Raw genomic sequence first — 7,643 nt, 5'->3', positions numbered from 1 at the left:
TGTCCTGCACTAACCTAGATCTATAGGTAACATTCCACAGAGCCAGGTGTAATGTCACTGTCCTGCACTAACCTAGATCTATAGGTAACATTCCACAGAGCCAGGTGTAATGTCACTGTCCTGCACTAACCTAGATCTATAGGTAACATTCCACAGAGCCAGGTGTAATGTCACTGTCCTGCACTAACCTAGATCTATAGGTAACATTCCACAGAGCCAGGTGTAATGTCACTGTCCTGCACTAACCTAGATCTATAGGTAACATTCCACAGAGCCAGGTGTAATGTCACTGTCCTGCACTAACCTAGATCTATAGGTAACATTCGACAGAGCCAGGTGTAATGTCACTGTCCTGCACTAACCTAGATCTATAGGTAACATTCCACAGAGCCAGGTGTAATACCACTGTCCTGCACTAACCGAGATCTATAGGTAACATTCCACAGAGCCAGGTGTAATGTCACTGTCCTGCACTAACCTAGATCTATAGGTAACATTCCACAGAGCCAGGTGTAATGTCACTGTCCTGCACTAACCGAGATCTATAGGTAACATCCCACAGAGCCAGGTGTAATGTCACTGTCCTGCACTAACCGAGATCTATAGGTAACATCCCACAGAGCCAGGTGTAATGTCACTGTCCTGCACTAACCGAGATCTATAGGTAACATTCCACAGAGCCAGGAGTAATGTCACTGTCCTGCACTAACCTAGATCTATAGGTAACATTCCACAGAGCCAGGTGTAATGTCACTGTCCTGCACTAACCTAGATCTATAGGCAACATTCCACAGAGCCAGGTGTAATGTCACTGTCCTGCACTAACCTAGATCTATAGGTAACATTCCACAGAGCCAGGTGTAATGTCACTGTCCTGCACTAACCTAGATCTATAGGTAACATTCCACAGAGCCAGGTGTAATACCACTGTCCTGCACTAACCTAGATCTATAGGTAACATTCGACAGAGCCAGGTGTAATACCACTGTCCTGCACTAACCTAGATCTATAGGTAACATTCGACAGAGCCAGGTGTAATGTCACTGTCCTGCACTAACCTAGATCTATAGGTAACATTCCACAGAGCCAGGTGTAATGTCACTGTCCTGCACTAACCGAGATCTATAGGTAACATTCGACAGAGCCAGGTGTAATGTCACTGTCCTGCACTAACCTAGATCTATAGGTAACATTCGACAGAGCCAGGTGTAATACCACTGTCCTGCACTAACCTAGATCTATAGGTAACATTCGACAGAGCCAGGTGTAATACCACTGTCCTGCACTAACCTAGATCTATAGGTAACATCCCACAGAGCCAGGTGTAATGTCACTGTCCTGCACTAACCGAGATCTATAGGTAACATCCCACAGAGCCAGGTTGTAATGTCACTGTCCTGCACTAACCTAGATCTATAGGTAACATTCCACAGAGCCAGGTGTAATGTCACTGTCCTGCACTAACCTAGATCTATAGGTAACATTCCACAGAGCCAGGAGTAATGTCACTGTCCTGCACTAACCTAGATCTATAGGTAACATTCCACAGAGCCAGGTGTAATGTCACTGTCCTGCACTAACCTAGATCTATAGGTAACATTCCACAGAGCCAGGTGTAATGTCACTGTCCTGCACTAACCTAGATCTATAGGTAACATCCCACAGAGCCAGGTGTAATATCACTGTCCTGCACTAACCGAGATCTATAGGTAACATCCCACAGAGCCAGGTGTAATATCACTGTCCTGCACTAACCGAGATCTATAGGTAACATTCCACAGAGCCAGGTGTAATGTCACTGTCCTGCACTAACCTAGATCTATAGGTAACATCCCACAGAGCCAGGTGTAATGTCACTGTCCTGCACTAACCTAGATCTATAGGTAACATTCCACAGAGCCAGGTGTAATGTCACTGTCCTGCACTAACCGAGATCTATAGGTAACATCCCACAGAGCCAGGTGTAATGTCACTGTCCTGCACTAACCGAGATCTATAGGTAACATCCCACAGAGCCAGGTTGTAATGTCACTGTCCTGCACTAACCTAGATCTATAGGTAACATTCCACAGAGCCAGGTGTAATGTCACTGTCCTGCACTAACCTAGATCTATAGGTAACATTCCACAGAGCCAGGAGTAATGTCACTGTCCTGCACTAACCTAGATCTATAGGTAACATTCCACAGAGCCAGGTGTAATGTCACTGTCCTGCACTAACCTAGATCTATAGGTAACATTCCACAGAGCCAGGTGTAATGTCACTGTCCTGCACTAACCTAGATCTATAGGTAACATCCCACAGAGCCAGGTGTAATATCACTGTCCTGCACTAACCGAGATCTATAGGTAACATCCCACAGAGCCAGGAGTAATGTCACTGTCCTGCACTAACCTAGATCTATAGGCAACATTCCACAGAGCCAGGTGTAATGTCACTGTCCTGCACTAACCTAGATCTATAGGCAACATTCCACAGAGCCAGGTGTAATGTCACTGTCCTGCACTAACCTAGATCTATAGGTAACATTCCACAGAGCCAGGTGTAATGTCACTGTCCTGCACTAACCTAGATCTATAGGTAACATTCCACAGAGCCAGGTGTAATACCACTGTCCTGCACTAACCGAGATCTATAGGCAACATTCCACAGAGCCAGGTGTAATACCACTGTCCTGCACTAACCTAGATCTATAGGTAACATTCCACAGAGCCAGGTGTAATGTCACTGTCCTGCACTAACCTAGATCTATAGGTAACATCCCACAGAGCCAGGTGTAATGTCACTGTCCTGCACTAACCTAGATCTATAGGTAACATTCCACAGAGCCAGGTGTAATGTCACTGTCCTGCACTAACCTAGATCTTTAGGTAACATTCCACAGAGCCAGGTGTAATGTCACTGTCCTGCACTAACCTAGATCTATAGGTAACATTCCACAGAGCCAGGTGTAATGTCACTGTCCTGCACTAACCGAGATCTATAGGTAACATTCCACAGAGCCAGGTGTAATGCCACTGTCCTGCACTAACCGAGCTCTATAGGTAACATTCCACAGAGCCAGGTGTAATGTCACTGTCCTGCACTAACCTAGATCTATAGGTAACATTCCACAGAGCCAGGTGTAATGTCACTGTCCTGCACTAACCTAGATCTATAGGTAACATTCCACAGAGCCAGGTGTAATGTCACTGTCCTGCACTAACCTAGATCTATAGGTAACATTCCACAGAGCCAGGTGTAATGTCACTGTCCTGCACTAACCTAGATCTATAGGTAACATTCCACAGAGCCAGGTGTAATGTCACTGTCCTGCACTAACCGAGATCTATAGGTAACATCCCACAGAGCCAGGTGTAATGTCACTGTCCTGCACTAACCGAGATCTATAGGTAACATCCCACAGAGCCAGGTTGTAATGTCACTGTCCTGCACTAACCTAGATCTATAGGTAACATTCCACAGAGCCAGGTGTAATGTCACTGTCCTGCACTAACCTAGATCTATAGGTAACATTCCACAGAGCCAGGAGTAATGTCACTGTCCTGCACTAACCTAGATCTATAGGTAACATTCCACAGAGCCAGGTGTAATGTCACTGTCCTGCACTAACCTAGATCTATAGGTAACATTCCACAGAGCCAGGTGTAATGTCACTGTCCTGCACTAACCTAGATCTATAGGTAACATCCCACAGAGCCAGGTGTAATATCACTGTCCTGCACTAACCGAGATCTATAGGTAACATCCCACAGAGCCAGGAGTAATGTCACTGTCCTGCACTAACCTAGATCTATAGGCAACATTCCACAGAGCCAGGTGTAATGTCACTGTCCTGCACTAACCTAGATCTATAGGCAACATTCCACAGAGCCAGGTGTAATGTCACTGTCCTGCACTAACCTAGATCTATAGGTAACATTCCACAGAGCCAGGTGTAATGTCACTGTCCTGCACTAACCTAGATCTATAGGTAACATTCCACAGAGCCAGGTGTAATACCACTGTCCTGCACTAACCGAGATCTATAGGCAACATTCCACAGAGCCAGGTGTAATACCACTGTCCTGCACTAACCTAGATCTATAGGTAACATTCCACAGAGCCAGGTGTAATGTCACTGTCCTGCACTAACCTAGATCTATAGGTAACATCCCACAGAGCCAGGTGTAATGTCACTGTCCTGCACTAACCTAGATCTATAGGTAACATTCCACAGAGCCAGGTGTAATGTCACTGTCCTGCACTAACCTAGATCTTTAGGTAACATTCCACAGAGCCAGGTGTAATGTCACTGTCCTGCACTAACCTAGATCTATAGGTAACATCCCACAGAGCCAGGTGTAATGTCACTGTCCTGCACTAACCGAGATCTATAGGTAACATTCCACAGAGCCAGGTGTAATGCCACTGTCCTGCACTAACCGAGCTCTATAGGTAACATTCCACAGAGCCAGGTGTAATGTCACTGTCCCACTAACCTAGATCTATAGGTAACATTCCACAGAGCCAGGTGTAATGTCACTGTCCTGCACTAACCTAGATCTATAGGTAACATTCCACAGAGCCAGGTGTAATGTCACTGTCCTGCACTAACCTAGATCTATAGGTAACATTCCACAGAGCCAGGAGTAATGTCACTGTCCTGCACTAACCTAGATCTATAGGTAACATTCCACAGAGCCAGGTGTAATGTCACTGTCCTGCACTAACCTAGATCTATAGGTAACATTCCACAGAGCCAGGTGTAATGTCACTGTCCTGCACTAACCTAGATCTATAGGTAACATCCCACAGAGCCAGGTGTAATAACACTGTCCTGCACTAACCGAGATCTATAGGTAACATCCCACAGAGCCAGGAGTAATGTCACTGTCCTGCACTAACCTAGATCTATAGGCAACATTCCACAGAGCCAGGTGTAATGTCACTGTCCTGCACTAACCTAGATCTATAGGCAACATTCCACAGAGCCAGGTGTAATGTCACTGTCCTGCACTAACCTAGATCTATAGGTAACATTCCACAGAGCCAGGTGTAATGTCACTGTCCTGCACTAACCTAGATCTATAGGTAACATTCCACAGAGCCAGGTGTAATACCACTGTCCTGCACTAACCGAGATCTATAGGCAACATTCCACAGAGCCAGGTGTAATACCACTGTCCTGCACTAACCTAGATCTATAGGTAACATTCCACAGAGCCAGGTGTAATGTCACTGTCCTGCACTAACCTAGATCTATAGGTAACATCCCACAGAGCCAGGTGTAATGTCACTGTCCTGCACTAACCTAGATCTATAGGTAACATTCCACAGAGCCAGGTGTAATGTCACTGTCCTGCACTAACCTAGATCTTTAGGTAACATTCCACAGAGCCAGGTGTAATGTCACTGTCCTGCACTAACCTAGATCTATAGGTAACATTCCACAGAGCCAGGTGTAATGTCACTGTCCTGCACTAACCGAGATCTATAGGTAACATTCCACAGAGCCAGGTGTAATGCCACTGTCCTGCACTAACGAGCTCTATAGGTAACATTCCACAGAGCCAGGTGTAATGTCACTGTCCTGCACTAACCTAGATCTATAGGTAACATTCCACAGAGCCAGGTGTAATGTCACTGTCCTGCACTAACCTAGATCTATAGGTAACATTCCACAGAGCCAGGTGTAATGTCACTGTCCTGCACTAACCTAGATCTATAGGTAACATTCCACAGAGCCAGGTGTAATGTCACTGTCCTGCACTAACCTAGATCTATAGGTAACATTCCACAGAGCCAGGTGTAATGTCACTGTCCTGCACTAACCGAGATCTATAGGTAACATCCCACAGAGCCAGGTGTAATGTCACTGTCCTGCACTAACCGAGATCTATAGGTAACATCCCACAGAGCCAGGTTGTAATGTCACTGTCCTGCACTAACCTAGATCTATAGGTAACATTCCACAGAGCCAGGTGTAATGTCACTGTCCTGCACTAACCTAGATCTATAGGTAACATTCCACAGAGCCAGGAGTAACGTCACTGTCCTGCACTAACCTAGATCTATAGGTAACATTCCACAGAGCCAGGTGTAATGTCACTGTCCTGCACTAACCTAGATCTATAGGTAACATTCCACAGAGCCAGGTGTAATGTCACTGTCCTGCACTAACCTAGATCTATAGGTAACATCCCACAGAGCCAGGTGGAATATCACTGTCCTGCACTAACCGAGATCTATAGGTAACATCCCACAGAGCCAGGAGTAATGTCACTGTCCTGCACTAACCTAGATCTATAGGCAACATTCCACAGAGCCAGGTGTAATGTCACTGTCCTGCACTAACCTAGATCTATAGGCAACATTCCACAGAGCCAGGTGTAATGTCACTGTCCTGCACTAACCTAGATCTATAGGTAACATTCCACAGAGCCAGGTGTAATGTCACTGTCCTGCACTAACCTAGATCTATAGGTAACATTCCACAGAGCCAGGTGTAATACCACTGTCCTGCACTAACCGAGATCTATAGGCAACATTCCACAGAGCCAGGTGTAATACCACTGTCCTGCACTAACCTAGATCTATAGGTAACATTCCACAGAGCCAGGTGTAATGTCACTGTCCTGCACTAACCTAGATCTATAGGTAACATCCCACAGAGCCAGGTGTAATGTCACTGTCCTGCACTAACCTAGATCTATAGGTAACATTCCACAGAGCCAGGTGTAATGTCACTGTCCTGCACTAACCTAGATCTTTAGGTAACATTCCACAGAGCCAGGTGTAATGTCACTGTCCTGCACTAACCTAGATCTATAGGTAACATTCCACAGAGCCAGGTGTAATGTCACTGTCCTGCACTAACCGAGATCTATAGGTAACATTCCACAGAGCCAGGTGTAATGCCACTGTCCTGCACTAACCGAGCTCTATAGGTAACATTCCACAGAGCCAGGTGTAATGTCACTGTCCTGCACTAACCTAGATCTATAGGTAACATTCCACAGAGCCAGGTGTAATGTCACTGTCCTGCACTAACCTAGATCTATAGGTAACATTCCACAGAGCCAGGTGTAATGTCACTGTCCTGCACTAACCTAGATCTATAGGTAACATTCCACAGAGCCAGGTGTAATGTCACTGTCCTGCACTAACCTAGATCTTTAGGTAACATTCCACAGAGCCAGGTGTAATGTCACTGTCCTGCACTAACCTAGATCTATAGGTAACATTCCACAGAGCCAGGTGTAATGTCACTGTCCTGCACTAACCGAGATCTATAGGTAACATTCCACAGAGCCAGGTGTAATGCCACTGTCCTGCACTAACCGAGCTCTATAGGTAACATTCCACAGAGCCAGGTGTAATGTCACTGTCCTGCACTAACCTAGATCTATAGGTAACATTCCACAGAGCCAGGTGTAATGTCACTGTCCTGCACTAACCTAGATCTATAGGTAACATTCCACAGAGCCAGGTGTAATGTCACTGTCCTGCACTAACCTAGATCTATAGGTAACATTCCACAGAGCCAGGTGTAATGTCACTGTCCTGCACTAACCTAGATCTTTAGGTAACATTCCACAGAGCCAGGTGTAATGTCACTGTCCTGCACTAACCTAGATCTATAGGTAACATTCCACAGAGCC

The sequence above is a fragment of the Oncorhynchus masou genome, unplaced genomic scaffold, assembly GCF_036934945.1.
Source record: "Oncorhynchus masou masou isolate Uvic2021 unplaced genomic scaffold, UVic_Omas_1.1 unplaced_scaffold_1391, whole genome shotgun sequence".
In the NCBI taxonomy this organism is placed as follows: domain Eukaryota; kingdom Metazoa; phylum Chordata; class Actinopteri; order Salmoniformes; family Salmonidae; genus Oncorhynchus; species Oncorhynchus masou.
Note: the sequence above shows the minus strand (reverse complement) of the source record.